This window comes from Balaenoptera physalus, assembly GCF_965194825.1.
Source record: "Balaenoptera physalus genome assembly, chromosome: 4".
Classification (NCBI taxonomy): domain Eukaryota; kingdom Metazoa; phylum Chordata; class Mammalia; order Artiodactyla; family Balaenopteridae; genus Balaenoptera; species Balaenoptera physalus.
The window spans coordinates 64,317,700-64,338,408 of NC_138891.1; the positions used below are offsets into that span (position 1 = coordinate 64,317,700).

Genomic DNA, 20,709 nt, shown 5'->3' on the forward strand with positions numbered 1-20,709 from the left:
CTATGTCTGTGGGGTCTGTTTCTGTTTTACGTATAAGTTCATTTGTATCTTTTTTTTTTTTTTTTTTAGATTCTACATATAAGCGATAGCATATGATATTTGCCTTTCTCTGTCTGGCTTACTTCACTTAGTATGATAATCTTTTTTTAAAAAAATAAATTTATTTATTTATTTATTTTTTGGCTGCGTTGGGTCTTTGTTGCTGCTTGCAGGCTTTCTCTAGTTGCGGTGAGCGGGGGCTACTCTTCGTTGTGGTGCACAGGCTTCTCATTGCGGTGGCTTCTCTTGTTGCAGAGCACGGGCTCTAGGCGTGTGGGCTTCAGTAGTTGTGGCACGCAGGCTCAGTAGTTGTGGCTCACGGACTCTAGAGCGCAGGCTCAGTAGTTGTGACGCACGGGCTTAGTTGCTCCGCAGCATGTGGGATCTTCCCGGACCAGGGCTCAAACCCATGTCCCCTGCATTGGCAGGCAGATTCTTAACCCCTGCACCACCAGGGAAGTCCCTGGTATTGAGTTCTAAAACGAACTCCTCGTGTGAATTATTACGTGTGAGACATCACGCAAGATAATGGACAACGTAAAAGCAATATGGCTGTCCCTTATAATAAAAGGAAAACCATAACATAGAAGTGTAGCTCAATGATAGTTATTCTGCTAAGTAGTACTAAGCTAATGACGTTTAGGTAGCATGTAGCTTTCTGATTATCTCTCTATCTCCTTTGATGCAAGGACAGATTTTAGTAATATTTATGAGAATATTTTTCCTTAGATGGTTCTTAAAAATCACTTTCTCATGGAAACATTTCCTGGGAGCTGGACAGCAACAACAACAACAAAGTTCAAGTAATAATCTGCCGAGGCCTTTGAATGTTGAAATGTGAATATTGAAAATGTTGTCTGAATAAAAAATAAAAATAAATTTTAAAAATTAAAAAAAAATAAAAAGAATGAGGAGGTAGAGGATGTGACCTGGGACTCTCCGGATTAGAAAGACCCACTCAGAGCCTTAGTCACAATCTCTCATAGTTTAAGTGAAGGAAAAAAAAAAAGGAATTGTTGTTTGAGGAACCGTATACTTTGGAAACAGGGAAAGTTAGGGTTAATGTTCTGATACAGAAGTGGAGAATTCTGACTAGTGTTCTCACCTATTAGACAGATTGTTTTTTATATTAGTTCATGAAACTACATCTTTATGTAGGAAAATTTAGCTTTTTTTTGATAAAGAGAATTTCTGGTCACCTCCCTTAGCTTCCTCAGGGTTTTACCCCACTCACCTTCAGAACCTCAGAAAGTATTCCTCAACCTACCAAAGGAAAATGATTTGGGTGAGCTTTCCTTTGGAAGACGTGTCACTAATACATATTTTTTAAATTTCCTGCAAAGATCTGTTCAAGCTTTATCATAAATAAGCACAATAAAGAATCTTTATTTTGTTTATTCTAACAACAATAATGAAACAAAGAGAGCTATCAGTATCATTTTCTGCATATCTTCTATATGCAGGTACTGTGCTTAAGTCTTTTTTTTTTTTCTTTTTGGGTTGTGCTGGGTCTTCGTTGCTGTGCGTGGGCTTTCTCTAGTTGCGGCGAGCTGAGCGGGGGCTACTCTTCGTTGCGGTGCGCGGGCTTCTAATCATGGTAGCTTCTCTTATTGTGGAGTACAGGCTGTAGGTGCGCAGGCTTCAGTAGTTGTGGCTCGCAGGCTCTAGAGCGCAGGCTCAGTAGTTGTGGTGCATGGGCTTATTTATCCGCAGCATGTGCGATCTTCTCGGACCAGGGATCGAACCCATGTTCCCTGCGTTGGCAGGCAGATTCTTAATCATTGCGCCACCAGGGAAGTCCCTGTACTGAAGTCTTTACATGTGTTATTTTACTTAACTTTCACGTAATAGGCATAGCCTATTATCCCCACTTTATTTTTGCTCTTCCAGTTTTATTGAGATATAATTGACATACAACACTGTATGAATTTAAGGTGTACAACATAATGATTTGACTTACATACGTTATGAAATGACTACCACATAAGTTTAGTTAATATCTATCATCTTACATACATACAAAAGAAAAAAAAGAAAAAACATTTTTCCCCTGTGATGAGAGATCTCTTAGGATTTACTCTCTTAACTTTCATATATAACATACAGCAGTGTTAATTATATTAATCATGTTGTATATTACATCCTTAGTACCTATTTATCATATAACTGGAAGTTCATACCTTTTGACCACCTTTGTCACCATACAAAGATGTTACATTATTAATGACTATATTCCCCACACTGTACATTTCATCCTCCCTCTAATAATGAGAAACTGACACTCAGGTTTACCTGAACATACATAACTAATAAATAACAGAGTCAGGATTTGAACCCAGATCTCTTTACTAGCTTCTAACCACATTGGTGCCTGTGAAGGAAATCCGAATCTTCATGCATTAGAACTGAGGTCATCATACTCTTTCTTTTTCTTGGTGTTTATGACAAAAATTGTCACTGGGTCATAATACTTTAACTTCTCTTAGGTTCTGGCTTAACTGAGTCATTTTCCTTTAAAAAAAACACATTTTTTTTTCTCAAGAAAAAAACCAACTCTAGAATAGCTCACATTTTTATGCCAGAATAATTGTACCTTAACTTCTATTCTTAAATTTTTTCCTAATAATGAGTTTTGAATATCTTCTTGGGAAAGGAGACCAGTCATCTTCTAGTCATTACTGAAATTTGAAGAGGTTCATTTGGTTCTTTAAAGAGCTTACTCACCTTGATAATGGCTTTGTAGTGCTCCACACTTAGTATGCCCACGTGCTGAAATAAAAAATTACTTGTGACTATGGGACTTGGCTTAATATCTCTAGAGGTGCAATGTCCCATTCAGTAGCCACTAGCCACATGTGACTATTTATTTTTTCAATTTAAATTAATTAAATTAAATTAATTAATTAATTAATTAATTAGAGATGCAAGAGGGAAGAGATATGGGAACATATGTATATGTATAACTGATTCACTTTGTTATAATGCAGAAACTAACACACCATTGTAAAGCACCATTGTAAAGCAATTATACTCCAATAAAGATGTTTTTTAAAAATTAATTAATTAATTAATTAAGATTAAATAAAATTTAAAATTCAGTTCCTCAGTCATACTGGCCACATTTCAAATGCTAATGTATGAGACAGTGCAAATTATAGAACATTTCTATCATCACAAGAAGTTCTCAGGAAGTATTGCTCTAGGATGTACGTTTTTCATGGCCCCCTTTCCCTACCTTCCAAATTCTGTCCCTAAAACAACATTGGCCTCCTTGAAGAATAACCTGTGCAGTTTCTGTAATTTGGGGATACAACTTATCTTCCCAATGATTTCCCACGATGTTTGACATAGAGAAGTTTTTGTTGGCCCAGTTGGTATTTCTGTGCTCTAGGGAGGCATGCTAACCCAGACTAAAGTTCATCTTACTAAAATGGCAAGTCTGTAGAGCCAGCTAATTTTTATTTGCCAGATTACATATTAAACCAATATCTTAGGTGGCTGTTATTAGAACCATTTATATACTCTGTTTTGTTGAATTGCTTCAAAGACCTACCCTGATCCTTGATTGAGTAGTGATGTTGCTCTCAGAGCTTACAGGCAACGTGTTAGCTTCTGTAACAGATTTGGCCATCTCATTGACATGTTCCACAAAGAGGTTGCCTGTATTAGTTAGTCTGTATTATTTGGAAGTGTTTGTTTTGTTTGTTTGTTTTTTGTTTTTTTAATAAATCCAATTCTTCCAGTGTATCCTGGTTGGCTTTGATTGCTGTTGAAGGAAACAGAGATGCATATTCATCTTCTTTCCATTTGTGGGTTCTAAAATAATCCTGGTACATGGACATATTGATTGATATAGATTAGTGTGGTGCACTCAGGCCTACTAGGAATGTACCAGTACTACATTGGTCTTGAGCACACCCATGTCTCATGGGTAAATTTCTTTGGTCTGTCTTTTCCATAGTGACATACCACAATAAGCTCCTTTAGAGAAATTTGTTGAATATGTTGTTTGCCAGTGATATTTTATTGCTTGAGTATATAGAACAATATACTGAACATCTTTCCTGCGTATAAAATAGTCCTGGGAAGTTGGGTGTTTTTTTCCCAAGTGAGGTAAGCAGTGAGCAGTACTTACTAGTGTCAGGTTTGAACCCTTTATAACCACATAGAAACAGGCAACCGCTCTCCTTCTCTCAGCTGTACAAATAATCTGATTGAGAGATAGAGCAGATATCTGTTCAGAATGTTCTTGGTTACTGGACACCTTATAACCAAGGCCTTATATATTAACCACCATTGTTCCAGTTTCAAGGATTTAAGGTCATTCCCAAAGTTCAAAAAAGTTATGATCAGTATTAGTAAAGTATTGGTAATTGTGAAGTGAAATGATGGGATACAGGGCAATAAATTATATTAATCTCCACTTCTGTGTAACTTTGAAAAAATTTAAAATGAAGAGGAAAAAATGAACACTTCTCAATACTCTGTAATGACCTATATGGGAAAAGAATCTAAAATAAAGAGTGGATATATGTATATGTATAACTGATTCACTTTGCTGTACAACAGAAACTAACACAACATTGTAAATCAACTATACTCCAATAAAAATTTTTAAAATTTTGTTGACGATACTAAGCTAAAAAAAAAAGAATAAACAGTGTCACAAGTTTTTTTGTTTTTTTTTTTTGGGGGGACTGAGTTGTATGAGTTCCTTGTATTTTTTGGAAATTAACCCATTATCAGACAATATATCTGGTTTACAAATATTTTCTTCTACTCTGTAGGTTGCCTTGTCATTCTGTTGACTGAAGCTTTTTAGTTTGATATAGTCCCACTTGTCTATTTTTGCTTTTGTTGCCTCTGCTTTTGGTGTCATTTCAAGAAATTATTGCCAAGACTGATGTCAAGAATGAGTAAGGGACTTGAACAGACAGTTCTCCAAAGAAGACATACAAATGGCCAATAGGTATATGAAAAGGTGCCCACCATCATTAATTATCAGGGAAATGCAAATCAAAACCACAAAGAGATATCACCTCACACCTCTTAGGATGGCTTATTATTTTTTAAAAAGATAACAAGTGTTGGGAAGGTTGTGGAGAAATTGGAACCCTTGTACACTTTTGAAGAGAATGTAAAATAGTGCAGCAGCTATGAAAAACAGTATGTAGATTTCTCATAAAATTAAAAATGGAACTACCATAGGATCCAGCAATCTCACTTCTGGGTATATATCCAAAAGAATTGAAATCAGGATCTCAAGGAGATATCTGCACTCCCATATTTATTGCAGCACTATTCACAGTAGCCAACATATGGAAACAACCCAAGTGTCCATTGACAGATGAATGGATACAGAAAATGTATATACTGTATGTACAATGGAATATTATTCAGCCTTTAAAAAGGAAATTCTGCCGTTTGCGACATGGATGAACCTGGAGGACATTATGCTAAGTAAAATAAGCGAGTCACAAAATAGACAAATACTGCTTGATTCCACTTATACGAGTTATCCAAAATAGTCAAACTCATGAAAGCAGAGAATACAATAGTGGTTTCCAGGGCCTGAGGGGAGAGGGAAATGGGGATTTGTTATTCAGTGGGTATAAAGTTTCAGTTATACCAGATGAATAAGTTCTAGAGGTCTGCTGTACAATATAGCGCCTATAGCTAACAATATGGTATTTTATTGTGCATTTCAAAATTTGCTGAGAGTAGGTCTCATGTTAAATGTTCTTGCCACAAAAACTAACAACAATATCAGCAATAACAAAAAACCCAAGGAACACGAGGAACTCTGGGAAATGTCAGATATTTCTACTACCTTGACTGTGATTATGGTATCATGGGTATTTGCATAGTTCCAAGCTTATCAAATTGTACACATTAAATATAGTAGTTCTTTGTATAGCAATTACACCTCAATAAAGCTGTTAAAATTTTTTAAATAAGAAAAATTTGTTTAATATCATGAGCTCTTTGGGAATTTAATTATAGCTGTTTTTGTTATTAGTAATAAGACATCTTACTAAAACAAAAATTAGCTCAAAGAAACATTAACAGCTCTTTTGGAGCTGCATCTTAACTGAATGTCAGAAGTTTAATAAACCAATGAGGAAATGCCCTACCTTATTTAAATGTAGCAGTAAATTACTCTTTCACACCCACTTTTGATTCATCGCAAATGTCAGCAAGGTGATATTGTTCTACCAAACAATTACATTTATGTAATATTTTCTTATCTATTTCCTTAATCGTTAGGTTGTTATTCCCATTATTATTTCTCTACTATTTTGCTTTTACAAGTCTTGGTGTGCAGGGCATACTTGTCTACTGGGCATCAGTTTTAGAGACTCTTTCTCTGACTTTGATTTGTTTTTATCACATCAGATCAGGCACATTGTTGAACAGCAAGAAAAGGGTCAAAGAAAATAGCTCTAATGAATAAAAGATTGTGATATCTTCTATATGCATGCACTGATTTCACCAAAATTCTGATTCCCTCATTCAGTAGTAATAATAATGTTTTCATGACTATTGCAGCGCTTACACACACACACACACACACACACACACACACACACACACATACGCGCGCGCGCACACACACCCTCCCTCCTCAGGCTGCCAGTCTGCCCTCATTCAGTAGCAATAATAATGTTTTTATGACTATTGCAGCGCTTGCACACACACACACACAAACACACCTACGCGCGCGCGCGCGCACACACACGCACACCCTCCTTTCTCAGACTGCCAGTCTGTCCTAAGGCAGTGGCAGACGCCCCTGATTGGTGGGCTCTGTTTATTCTGTGACCAGATTCCTTCTGAAAGAAGGCAGGCCATGACTGCCTGAAGTCTATTGGCCGGGGCTGCTCTGGACCCTCCCTTTCTTTTTCACAGCACACACCACAGCGAAGTCTGTGCGGAATCCTAAACCAGCCCAATTTACATCCATTCATGAATCTGTGACGTCAGCAAGCCTTCGGGCTCCTTTGCGGTGGGCGGGAGGATTGTGTGGGTAGAATCCCCCTCCCCCTTATTTTTCTAATTCTGCAAGGCTTTTTAAATTAACCTTACATCTTTTTAAAGCAAGAAAATGGAACGGCATGTGTAGGAATTCTTCATTGTTGTGAGTATCGCACTCTGTTTTTCTGTTTCATCAGCATTTATTTCACAAGGACAGATGGAGAATGTATTTGTGATTTGAGGTGATTCGAAAACTGATATTATTGAAGGAGACACGATGAGAGAGACAGACAGAAGCAAAGAGAAACCTGAAACCCCGTTACAGCTAGGAGCCTCTGAAACTGACAGCTGGTTTTCCTTTGCTTGTCTGCCTGCTAGACGTGGACATTTTTCATTTACGGTTCTGCACGTTACCTCTGGATGCTGGCTTGGCTTTCCTTAAAGGGAGATTCATCTCTCTGAGCGATGATGTGAATTGTATTATAGGAGAAGCCCAGAACTCGTACCAGAAAGGTGCTGGAGAAAGCTGGGCCAGCTAGACAGAGCAGGTTCTAGCCTGATGAGCACTTGTCTTCCTTTCTGCCGTCCTTTCTGTTGTTTCTCACCCTTCACCTTGCCTTTGTTTCATAATTGTATAACAGTCAATATCTTGGGATTGCAGTTTGGGGAAGATGAATACCAGTTCAATCTTTTTTTTTTTCCAAAAGCTTTTATTATGGGAGCTGTAGTCGTATATGTATACATATTTATAGCTCTTTATGTCACTCTGTACATTTTATTTACGTTTTCAAAAACCTAAAGCCTGCACCAGAGGCAAAAGGGGAATTATCCTTAAATTCTGATTTGTTAAATATCCCCTAATGAAAACTAAGAAGTGGTTTCTTAGTATATCCCGTAATTATATGCCTAGAAATGCGCATGAGCATTTTTCTAAGATGAACTTCCAACTGAAAATCGTTTATTCCACTGTGTCTGGGGAACACGGAAAACTTCTGATATGTTCCAGGTATTAAGTTGGTTTGATAGTTTGACTGGAGTTTTAACAGAAAGTTAGTCTTTGTGACTGAATTTGTTTTCCAAGGCTCTGGTTGATTCTGGTGAAAGTTGTGGTAGTAAAGAAGAGGGATGTGACATTGTGACATGTTCTACCCCTGGGGCAGCTCCTCAACCCATATAATCTAATAGCATTTTCCAACTGCCTCACTTAGAGCAGTTTATAGTCTAGTCAGCAGCATGTACCCAGTTGTTCTTTCCAGTGAGAGAGAACACAAAATGTCTGTTATTTTTTATCATTTAGCCTTATCTTGTTTACCTTGTATAATCAATTCTTAGTTTTGAGAATTTCAGATTATAATCTCCTCATGAAACAAGGCTTCTAAATTATGGCTCTAATGATATCTTTTGAATTATTCTTATTAATGAATCTTCCAACTGTAAACTCATTTCATTTCAAAATTACCTGAGGATTTAGAATTTTCTTTTTATTTCTCATCTGACATTGCCCTCATTCATTTTGTTTTTCTGAGTACATTTGAACTCACTAGAGTTATAGAAGGGAAAACTTCTGCCTGATTGTAAACCAGGTTTTTGTCCTATGCTCAGACAACTATGGTGTCATATTTTGCTATTTTTTAATCTGCTGGGTTGAATAAATGACAAAATTCCCTATATTTGTAAATACCTAGACTTATTTCAGCATTTTTTGTGTATGTACCTTCAGAGCCTCTATTGAAAGTAGCAATTTCGAAGTTAGTTTAAATTATTAAAGTCTACTAGGTCACTGCTAGATCAAAAGACTGAATCCTTAGGATTTTTTTTAAAATGTGTTTCCATAATTAAACTCATCTTAGGAAATGTTCATCAGACTCTTTTATGTACATTTTGCCAAAGAGAGCTTAATTTCCATGAAAGAAATACAGTTTGCCCTTTGGTTTTATTAAAGTAAAGCTATCCCTTTAAGGCACAGAGTGGCTATAGAATCTCCCCCTCTCTCCACTCCTAGTGGCTGTATTCTAGATTATATTTATTTTCATGTATGGTGTACTTGTAGGGAAAAAAACAATAACTCTTAATTGTTTAATATCAAACAATAAAATCCTGTGTATCAGTGACTGTCAATAGATGGCTTTCTGTTTAAAAATTGAAGCTACTCCAGAAGTAGGAATTAATTTATTTAGTAAACAAAGTCAGTCAAACCAGAGCTGTGTCCTGGGGAGCTGTCAAAAGAATAGTTCCTAAGGACCAGCGGCCACATCCACTGTTATATGGTGAAACAACCATACTTTGAATGGCAGAACCGGTCAGTTTGGTTTGCACTGTCTACTTACCATCTCTCTATGTGCTATAGCTGAATTAATTGCTTGGGGAGTTTAAATGAATCAAGATAGCCAAGATGATCAGTTCTGCCAGGTGGCAACCTGACTCTTAACAATTTTGATTAAAATTTTAAAAAACCGTTTACAAAGAACACTCTTTTACTTAAAAAAAGTCATTTAAAAGATATCATACTCCTGCTCTGTGTCTGTTATTATTCCTTAAGGATATGGGAGAGAGAAAGAATTAGAAGATGCCATCTTTACCCCTAAGGAATCTAGAAGGTAAAATACCATATACACTTTGAGTGTTGTGGTTCAGAAATTGGTTTCTGTAAATAGACATTAAGATTAGAATTACCTGGGGAACTTTCTGTCTCTCTTTCCTAGCCAGTGGTTTTTCGTATGTTCATAGAGTTGTGCAACCATCACCACAGTCAATTTTAGGACATTTTCATCACTGCAAAAAGAACCCCATACCCATTAGCAGTCACTCCTCATTTCCCCTCAACTCTCAGCCCTAGGCAACCACTGATCTACTTTCTCTACACATAGACTTGCCTATTCTGACCACTTCTTATAAATGAAATTATACAGTGTATGGTCTTTTGTGACTACAGTTGACCCTTGAACAATGTGTGAAGGGGGGGGGGTGTTAATCTGAGTGTAATTTATACTCATCCCTCTGTATCTGCAATTCTTCCACATCCTTGGATTCAACCAACCACAGACTGTATAGTACTGTGGTATTTACTATTGAAAAAAATCTGAGTATATGTGGACCTGCACAGTTCAAACCCATGTTGTTCGAGGGGCAACTGTAGCTTTTTTCACTTAGTACAAGGTTTTCAAAGTTTAGCCATTTTGTAACATGTATCAGTGCTTCGTTCCTTTTTATAGCCGAATAATATTCCATTGAATAGCTATACCACATGCTACTTATCCATTCATTGGTTGATGGACATTTGGGTTTTTTCCACTTTTTGGCTGCTGTATGAATAATACTTCTATGTACATTTGTGTACAAGTTTTTGTGTAAACATATGTTTTCATTTCTTTTGGGTATATACCTAGGAGTGAAATTGCTAGGTCATATGATAACTATATGTTTAATATTTTCAGACTTTTCCAATAACCATTTTCCAAAGCAGCTGCACCATTTTGCATTCCCACTAGCAATGTATGAGGGTTTCAGTTTCTCCACATCTTCATCAACAACTATTATTATCCGTCTTTCTGGTAAGAGCAATTTTAATGAGTTTAAAGTGGAATTTCATTGTGGTTTTGGAGAAATATCTATTCAGATCCTCTGCTCATTTAAAAAAGTAGGTTATTCATCTTTTTATTATTGAGTTTAAGAGTCCTTCATATATTCTGGATACAAGTTCTTTATCAGGTATATGGTTTGTGATTTTTTTTGTTGTTGGTCTGTAGGTTGTCTTTTTCACTTTCTTGATGATATTGTTTGCAGCACCAAATGTTTTAATTTCGATGAAGTTAAGTTTATCTATTTTTTGTCATTGTTGCTTGTGCTTTTGGTGTGATATCTAAGAAGGCTTTGCCTAACCCAAGGTTATGAAGATTTACTCTTATGTTTTCTTGTAAGAGTTTTAAAATTTTAGCTATTACATTTAGGTCTATGATCCATTTTGAGTTAATTTTTGTCAATGGTATAAGGAAGGGTTCAACTTCATTCTTTTGAATGAGGATATCTAGTTCCAGCAATATTTGTTGAAAAGATTATTCTTTCCCCCACTGAATTGTCTTGGCACACTACCAGGGAACTTAAAAAAAATATTGATGCCATGCTCCCGCCTCCAGAGATTCATATTTAATTGGGCTGTGGTGGGGGCCAGACATCTGCATTTTTAAAAAGCTCCACAGATGATTCTAATGTGCAGCCAGGGATGAAAACTATTGGTATGGATAGAGGGTTAGTCTTACAAAAGAAGAGGGACATTATTTCTGAATCAGGAGATAGGATGAGTGAAGACATAGAATTCTGATATGGAAAAGAGAGAAAAGAAGAAAATTAAGATTCATACCAGAAAGCATTGATTTTCTGGCTAAGTGGATGTTAGTCATTTTCAGAGAGTGAGGGCATCATCAGAGGTTAGTGAAATATGTTAAATTAAAGGAAGAGAAGGAGCTAACACTTATTAAGCAACTTCTACATGCCTGTAAATCTGCTAGGAGCTTTCAGGTACATTATTTCATTTCAAATATAATCCTCAAGATATGAAGTGAGTACTACCACTCCCATTTTACAGATGAGAAAACAGCCTCAGAAAGGTTGCTGAGTCAGCCAAAGACACCAGGTAGTGTACATTATACGCTATTTTTAAACCCAGCTCTAATTCTTTTTTTTTTTAAATTAATGCTCCTTTTTAAAATTTTTTTTTATTTTACTCATTTTTTGGCTGTGTTGGGTCTTCGTTGCTGCGAGCGGGCTTTCTCTACTTGCGGCGAGAGCAGGGTCTACTCTTCGTTGCGATGCACTGGCTTCTCATTGCGGTGGCTTCTCTTGTTGCAGAGCATGGGCTCTAGGTGCACGGGCTTCAGTAGTTGTGGCACGCGGGCTCAGTAGTTGTGGCTCGCGGGTTCTAGAGCGCAGGCTCAGCAGCTGTGGCGCACGGGCTTAGTTGCTCCGCAGCATGTGCGATCTTCCCGGACCAGGGCTCGAACCCGTGTCCCCTGCATTGGCAGGCGGATTCTTAACCATTGAGCCACCAAGGAAGTCCCCCCGGCTCTAATTCTTAATCCCATTCTCTTTCTTCTGTATACTATGAATTTTGAGCATTGAGTCCTACCATGAATTGAGATTGGTCCAGTCTAGCATGCATCTAAATCTTCTCTAGCAATGCTCTGGACTGGACAAACAGTAAGATAAGTTGGACAATGGGAGTAATATAGGGTTAAGTGTTGGTGCAGCAGGTGCAGTGGAAGATAAGAGGGTGAAGTGAATGAAAATCATCATGTGTTAGCTAATCATGGAACCCAGGCTGGCTGTACTTTGCCTAGATGTAGCTGACAGGAAAAATCCTAAGAGGACAGAGGCCAATATACTGGACCTCTATATGGGAGAATGATTGAAGGGAATGGTGGGGAGACCAGGGTAGAAGCGAGGATGTATCAAATAGACTTGGCAGGTGTAGAAGTGTTGGCATTCATTTAATCAACAAATATTTATTGAGCATTTACTATACGTTCTAGGTACTGGGGACCCAGCAAGAGAAAAAATAGACAAAAATTCTTGTTCTCTTGAGGGCTTATTTTATTGGGGCTGACAAACAATGAATAAGTAAATTATGTTTAGACTGATAAATGTTAAGGAGAAAAATAAAGGTAGGAGGGGAACAGAGAGTAGGAGTGGGGTAAAATCAAAAAGGAACCTTTTCATCATTTGGTTTATGTGCAGATATAGATTCCTCAAGGAGATTAAGGAACCATCAAACCGAGGGGATGGTGGCTGACCACGCCAGGCACTTTGGGTATATAAAGACGGCAGCTTCTAAGCACTAAAACCCAGAGTGAGTATTTAGTATTAACTCTTGTTCAGCACTTTATACCCTGTTCGTGGCACAGAGTACACACTTCATAAACGTTTGTTTATTGGATAAGTACTTTTTTTTTTTTTTTGGATTAGTGATTTTTCCACTGGATGGAGGCCAGGACAGGGATGGTGCTTGGGAAACTTTTTCAAACTTTGCTTGCTGCCCTATTAGGATAGATCCTTCTAAGTATGTGTGTTTATGTATGGTGGGGGTAAGGGGTTGTGTCCTTCCATAATGTCACAACTGAGAATCACTGCATGGTGAGGGATAGTTAACAAGGAGGATGTGTTCTAGCGTTCAGATGAAATGGGCAGAGAACCATCAGTGTAGGGAATACTGCAGACTCCTTTTGCTTTTTACACTTTAGCAGGAGATTCTCATGCACCTCCTTGAACAGAGGGCGAATTGAACCCTTGGTGTATAGTAAAGTTTTTAATAATGAGAATCTATGATGCAACCATTCACCTGCCTTCTTTCTTTATCTAAAAGGTTACTTATATTAAAATGGATAAAATCAACATGTTTTCTATTTACCTGCTGTAAGAGACAATGATGCAATGGAAGAAGAATTGTACTAAGACTATAAGGGCCAGTGTAGCAGTTTCAGATCATCCTTGGCAAGATTCCAATTCTCTCAGCTTTTTGAAATTTTCCCTCAGCTTTGGTTTTAATATATGAGATGAAGAAATTGTTCTTAGTGATCTCAAATGTCCTTTCTAACCCTAACATTGTTAGGATTCTTAAAATCTGGTTATTACCTACATCAGATAGGCAAGTGACAGTTTGTAAGACAATCTGGTTAATCTACCTTTATTCCGATTTTTTCATAGTACTTTTATAGAAGTTTAACCCCCATGGGATGCTGCTACAGTGGAGGAGGAGAAAGCGTCAGAAGTGTTTCAGGTGGAGATATCCGGGTGCGACAAAGAAAGGTTAAATCACTTTCAGATTTTCCTCTGTATGAGGAAGTTGTCTTGGCCATTGTTCTTTGTAGTTAAGAGAAAGCTTCCATTAGACTAGTGTTTTGTTGGTCTGGGCTAATAGGGCATGTGGCAACAGATAATCTAATAACCTCAGGCTGGTTGTGTTTTGTAGCCTTTTCCTTAATCTGACTTTTATTAGTGCTCTTAATAAGCAAAACTTGGGGCTTCCCTGGTGGCACAGTGGTTAAGAATCTGCCTGCCAATGCAGGGGACATGGGTTTGAGCCCTGGTCCGGGAAGATCCCACATGCCGTGGAGCAACTAAGCCCATGTGCCACAACTACTGAGCCTGCGTGCCACAACTACTGAAGCCCGTGCACCTAGAGCCCGTGCTCCACAACAAGAGAAGCCACCGCAATGAGAAGCCAGCGCACCACAACGAAGAGTAGCCCCCACTCGCCGCAACTAGAGAAAGCCCGCGCGCAGCAACAAAGACCCAACACAGCCAAAAATAAAAATAAATTAAAAAATAAAAAAGTGAATGGCTTAAGAAATAGCCAAAGACAAAGGAGTGGAGAAAGATGATGGAGAAAAGGGAGGCAGAGCCCAGGGAGACTGTGGCTGCGCTGATGGCTCACCTGCCCAGGCAGGTGGCATCCAGGCCAGCAGTTTTCACCTTAAACCAAAGAGAATGGATCTGAGACCCAGACTGAAACAGACTCTTAGTGTCCTAAAGCGGGCTGTCACAGTTGCTATAACTAAAGAGGGCTCAATTTACCAAACAAGCCCTCCGAGGCTTCTTATTACCCCTGAGGCACTGTGCCTGCATTTCTAGTAGCTCTCCCTCCTGCCTTTAATGGGACACATTAGGCTATCTGCAGGCGTGCATAACCGTGGAGAATTGAGATTAGTGAGATCAAGCCCACCAAAACACAAAGCCATGATTGCTTTTTGCAGAGAAAATAATCTTTCGATTAAAGTGAGATTAAGCATTTTACTAATTACTCACCAATTATTTCCTCTCACATAACAAATTCAAGTATATATGCATGCTAAGAAGAAACAGATGCAACATACCTTTGGATATTTCCAGTCACTGCTAGACCTAAATTACAGACTCGTTTTAAATCTTTGCTAAACATAAAAACTCCTGGGAAATACCCACCTGATATTGCAGCTGCTGGGGCTCAAGAGCCAATTTGAAAAGAAATTTTACTATTTTGCCAGGTTCTCCCTCCTTCCTCCTCATCCTCCCCCTCCTATTTATGGCCATTTTTGAACAGAACCCCTTCTGTCTGTTTGTCTAATCAAAAATAACTGAACATTTGCTTTATACTGCTTGTGTTAATGATTAAAGCTAGGCCCTAATCTAATCCTTATGTGTTCTCAGAGACCTGGAGACCAGAGTAGATTTCTTGGAGAAAGAAAATCAATCACATAATACTTTATGTTTTCTTAATCCTTTATATGATCTTTTCTCCATTCAGGGCTTCTGCCATAACACATTGAAACAGCACTCACTCCCCATCACCTGCTCCCCTTTGATCAAAAGGTTATCTTCATTGATAAGGATTTCTTTTAACTGGATCTTATACCTTTGAGTATAAGATTAAGCATTTTACTAATTACTCACCAATTATTTCCTGGTTCTAGGACCACACTTTGAGAACCACTGCATTAGCTGGTTCATTAGTAGATCTCCGGCAGGATTAATGTTTGTTTGTTTGTTTGTTTTTTCTAAACATCTTTATTGCAGTATAATTGCTTTACAATGGTGTGTTAGTTTCTGCTTTATAACAAAGTGAATCAGTTATAGATATACATATGTTCCCGTATCTCTTCCCTCTTGTTTTTAATTGTTAGTGTCAACTGCTTTTGTCACAGATTGTCTTTGTCTTTTTCCTACTAACTATTTAAAAGGACTTGGAATGGTTTTAAAAACAAAGAGCTTCTAGCCACCCAGTTTCTAATAGCCTTGGACCAGGCCTGGAAAGTAAAGAGGAATGACCAAGAGAACCTCACTATTAAGGTAGGGCAAAGGGGTCCCAGGTTAAGGAAAAGGAAGGCACTCCAAGGAAGTACCTATCTAGGAGACTGTACTGCCTTAAAGCTTTGCCAAGCTCATAAGCAATATGAAATGGTAATCGTGATATACCTGAAATGCATATGGCTTGTTCCCAAAAATGCGTTTATGCTGGAGAATTGTTATGTGTTTGAATTGACTGGGCTGGACATGAAGATTCAGGGTGAGGAAACTGTAGTCTTAAGTCTTCTATCTTCTAAAAGAAATCTCCAGTGTATTCCTGAGTCATAGCCAAAGATTTACCAAAGACTAAAAACACTAAGCTTCGGGGCCTTGTTTGGGGACCTATCCTTTCATTGCTGTACACATATTATTTTTCACCACAGGAAACTCGAAGTAAAAAAAAAAATTTCTTTGACACTTTTTACCATATTCTCTTATTTGGGGATGTAATTAATAAAATATAGTTTACGAAAAACTATTCAATAGGAATTTTTCCAGGTACTTAAATTACAGATTCTTTTATAGGAGGTACCTAAATAATAAGAGAAAAAACTTTTTTTTCTATTTCTGTTTCTCAGTTGATCCCTCCACATTAGCCTCCCCCCACCAACCATGACTAGGTGTAACCATCCTGGCTGGCTTACCTGCCTCCACAAACCCTGGCCCTATACAGTGAGAAGGATTTTTTTTTTTTTTTGATCAGCTATAAATTGATTATATTTTCCCTCCCTTCTACAAAAATAAGATGCATTAGCAATTTAAAAACATTAATCCTGCCAGAGAGCTACTCATGAACCAGCTGGTGCAGTGGTTCTCAAAGTGTGGTCTTAGAACCAGGAGCATCAACATCACCTGGAAATGTGTCAGAAATGCACAGTCTCAGGCCCCTCCCCAGATGTTCCGAATCAGAAATGCCGGGGGTGGAGTCAGGCATCTCTGTTTTAACAAGCTGGCTAGGCGATGCTGATGCATAGTAAAGTTTGAGAATCCTTGATTTATAGGAGAGCTTCTCAGAATTTTAATGTGCATGGGAATCACCTGAGGATTTTGTTAAAACCCAGATTCTGACTCACTTAATCTGGGAGTGATTTTGTCAGCATTTCTAATCAGCTCCCAGGTGATGCTGGTGCTACTGGTCCTAGGACAACACTTTGTGTTGAAGAATTGGCACGAGCTACTCCAAGAGCTACTGCAATAAGCAGGCTCTATCAAAATTGTAACTAGCCCTGTTCCTAAGGAAGTACTCCTAAAAGAAGAAGTTTTATGCATAAACTAATCACAGCATTATTTTCATAGAAAGAGAAAGAAATAGCCTAACTGTTCAATAATAGGGAAAAACAGTTGATACTCATTATTCACAGATTCCATATTTGTGAACTCACCTGCTCACTAAAATTTATTTTTAACCCCCAAATCAATACTTGCAGCACTTTTACAAAAGGTCATTTGCACACACGTGTAGAGCAGTGAAAAATGTGAGTGGTCTGAAGTACACACTCCCAGCTGAGGTGGAATAAGGTGACTGTCTCTGCCTGCTTGTTTCAGAGCTCATGCTGTAAACAAGTGTCTTTCTTGAAGTCGATTTAGTGCCCTGGTTTTTGCATTTGTGTGCTTTTTGTTGGTGATTTCACTATTTAAAAGAGCCCCCAAGCATAGTGTTGAAGTGCTGCCTGGAGTTCCTATGAAGGCCATGATGTGCTAAGAAAATCAGCCTCGTTTAGGCATGAATTATTGTGATGTTGGCTGTGAGTTCAATGTTAATGAATCAACAATGTATATCAATAAAGTGTCTTTAAACAGACACACACATAAAACGAAGTTGTGTATTGATCAGTTAATGAAAATGTTGTGTCCAGAGGCTCACAGAAACCTAACCCTATATTTCTCCAAGAAGCAATGGTTCAGTATTCACTAATTCATTGTTCCTGGTGACTTTATATAGAACATAACTATCACGAATAACAAGAGTAACTACAATTAATAATCAACTGACAGAATATATGCTGCCTTTTAAAAATGATGGTGACGAAATCCGTTTGATCAATATGAAAAATATATATGATGTAGTTGTAAGAGAAAAGAAACAGGAGAGAAAGTTTCAAGTACAGCACAATTCGAGTTATGTTTAAAATTTTTCAAGGGAAAAATTGAAGGAAGTACACCAAACTTTTTTGAGTTAGGGTGAAAGAGTAATTTTTTCTTTATTTCTCCAATTTTTATAATATTGTTACATTAGGTTTATAATGTTACACTTTAAAATTTGTGTCTTACTAGTTCTTTCAGAGACATAAGGTACTAAAAGGTACCACCTATTCACCTCCTTGAGAGACAGAGGCAATACATTCTGGTTGAGGAGCTGACCTTCTTAGGAAAGATCTTATTAACTTTAGTATAAGGGAGTATGCTCTCTGTGTTAAACCAAATAAAAATTGTTCCAAGTCACAATGTGAATATCCAGGAGAAAACCAGAATTACAAACGCCTTGCAAAGGTAAACTAGCTACTTGATAGAGACTACTGGAACCATGCTTTGTAAATAATTTGTCTTGCCTAACTATAGCTTTTCTAATTTCTCTGCATTTTTCCACTCTTTTGACATGGTTAAGAGCTTGGCTTCTGAAGTCAGAGAGTTGAGTCCTGGCAGGTCCATTTATTAGCTATCTATGCCTTTAAGTTATTTAATGTCTCTAAGTTTCCACCATGTATATAATAGGGGTAATTCTAGAACCTAATGAGTGTTAAATGAAAGGCTGAGCACGGCGCGTAAGAAACACTAAGCCCCAAATAAATGGTAGTTGCTACTATATGTTAGCTTCATTCGCTTTGCTGATGGTCTGCTGTATAAAAATAAAAAGGCTGTCAGTCAATACCTGGGGAAATTTTTTAAAAAGAAAAAGAAAGAAGAGAAAAAAAAGAAAGAAAATTTGTATTGCTGTCTACAAATACAGTCTACTTGAAGAGACTGACACATACACTGTAATATATTATAATAGAACAGTGGTTCTCAAACTTTTTCGGCTCAGGACCAAGAAAATTATTGAGATTCCCAAAGGGCTTTTGTTTATGTGAGTTGTATCTTCTATATTTACTACAGTAGAAATTAAAACTGAGAAAAATTTTAATACTAATTTATTTTTTAAAAAACCATTACACATTCACATAACTTTTTTTCCGAAAAGTAACTGTAATTTCCATACCTCCAACATTTTTGTGAGGAAAGTGGCATTATGAGAAGAGACTTTTGCAAATCTTTTCATGTCTGACTTCGTAGATGGTAGTTGCATTCTCATCTTAGCTTCTGCTTTCAATCTATTGTAATATCAAATGGCATATAGTAGCCACTGGGAAATTCCACTATAAGAATTTGTGGAATTGTGAGAGAGTGTGAGTGAAAAAGGAAAATAATATCTCATTATTATGAAAATAGTTCTGACCTCACAGCCCCCCTAAGGTCTCAGGGATCCCCAGGAGGCCCCCGAGCCCACTGTGAGCACCACTGCACACAGGACGTGAGTGTGACAACGGAGCAAGAACCATAGTGAACATCAATATTGTGCTCACCATGTGCCAGACACCGTGCTTTACATAGTTAAACCTCACAACGGCTCTCTGAGGTAGGTGCTATTATTACTGTCCCTAATTTCCAGATGAAACCAAAGCAAAAAGATGGCAAATTCCTCAAAGTGGAGCCAGCATTCAGTTTCAGAGAGTCAGGCTCCAGCATCCAGACTCTTTCCTATGCCTCTGTACTGCTTCCTTACTTGGGAATTGAGTAAGATTCCATAGTGAAGACATTTTTCTTAAAGGATATGTAAGAATGGGTGTTCTTATAGACAATCTTAAGAGAACACTTCATTGTTACTAAATACAGAGCAGGATTTTATTCTTGTGAAAGTTTTTAGCCTTCAGCTTTAACTAATAAGTTTCTTCTAAATCACTTTACACTTTTTTTCTTTTTTGCAACTTCATTAACAGTGCTGTCCTACATACCCTAGTCTGTCCAGGGTTCCTACTAGTAGCTGCCAGTTACTGCAGTTTCAAGGCTAAAGACAGGATATTTTCCCCCTTCTTTATTTTTTTTTATTGTGATAAATTTACGTTTTAACCATTTTAAAATATACAATTCAGTGGCATTAAGTACATTCATATTGTTCATTATCACCATCCATCTCCAGAACTTTTTCGTGTTATGAAACTGAACTGCTGTACCCACTAAAGAATAACTCCCCATTTCCCCTCTCTCCCCAGTCCCTGTCAACCAGCATCCTACTTTCTATCTCTATGAGTTTGACTACGCTACTTACGTCATATATGTGAAATCATACAATATTTGTCCTCTGTGACTGGCTTATTTTACTTAGCATAATGTCTTCAAAGTTCATCCATGTTGTAGCATGTGTTAAAATTTCTTTCTTTTTAAGGTGGAATAATAAATTCAGGGCTTTGTTTAAGAATAAAGTCAAACGCAGGACCTAAAGAAATATCAGTTAACAAAGAAGAAAAAGAATGTAAAATACTATAGGACATAAACCTATATTATGCTGCTTCTATGCCTTATTACAAAGTTACTATTTTCAAAATTTATCCTATAACTTTTAATATTGCTTGGATAAGAAGAATTCAGTAGGAGATTAAAAAAAAAAAGAAATGGCTGGGCAATAGGTAGGACCCATCGTGTATACTGTAGCCAATTCTCGTGATTCTGGTCTTTTCTCTTTCTCATGCTTTTTTTCTACTCCCATTCCCTTTTTTCTGTCATAGAAGAAGTAAAACAAAACCCTCTTTCATCGCCTCTAGGCATGGCCATTTTATGGAACTGTTTCAACATTTAAAAAGCCGATGAGTTAAAAATTCTGCTCTGACTTTACAAAATAAAAGCCTA

General features: G+C 37.5%; 1 protein-coding gene across 5 annotated transcripts in view; it reads left to right on the top strand.

The window, feature by feature from the left end:
• The window catches only part of MAP3K13 (mitogen-activated protein kinase kinase kinase 13), a 159,790-nt gene that overhangs the window by 69,511 nt on the left and 69,570 nt on the right, over positions 1-20,709 (top strand). Inside the window, exon 1 of one of the 5 annotated variants that reach the window (XM_082461450.1) lies at positions 4,721-7,177. The exons of the other annotated variants lie outside the window; for them this stretch is intronic. The gene's annotated coding sequence lies outside the window, so the exon portion shown is untranslated. Of the gene's footprint in view, positions 1-4,720; positions 7,178-20,709 lie in introns of those variants that run through there. 5 annotated transcript variants of the gene reach the window in all.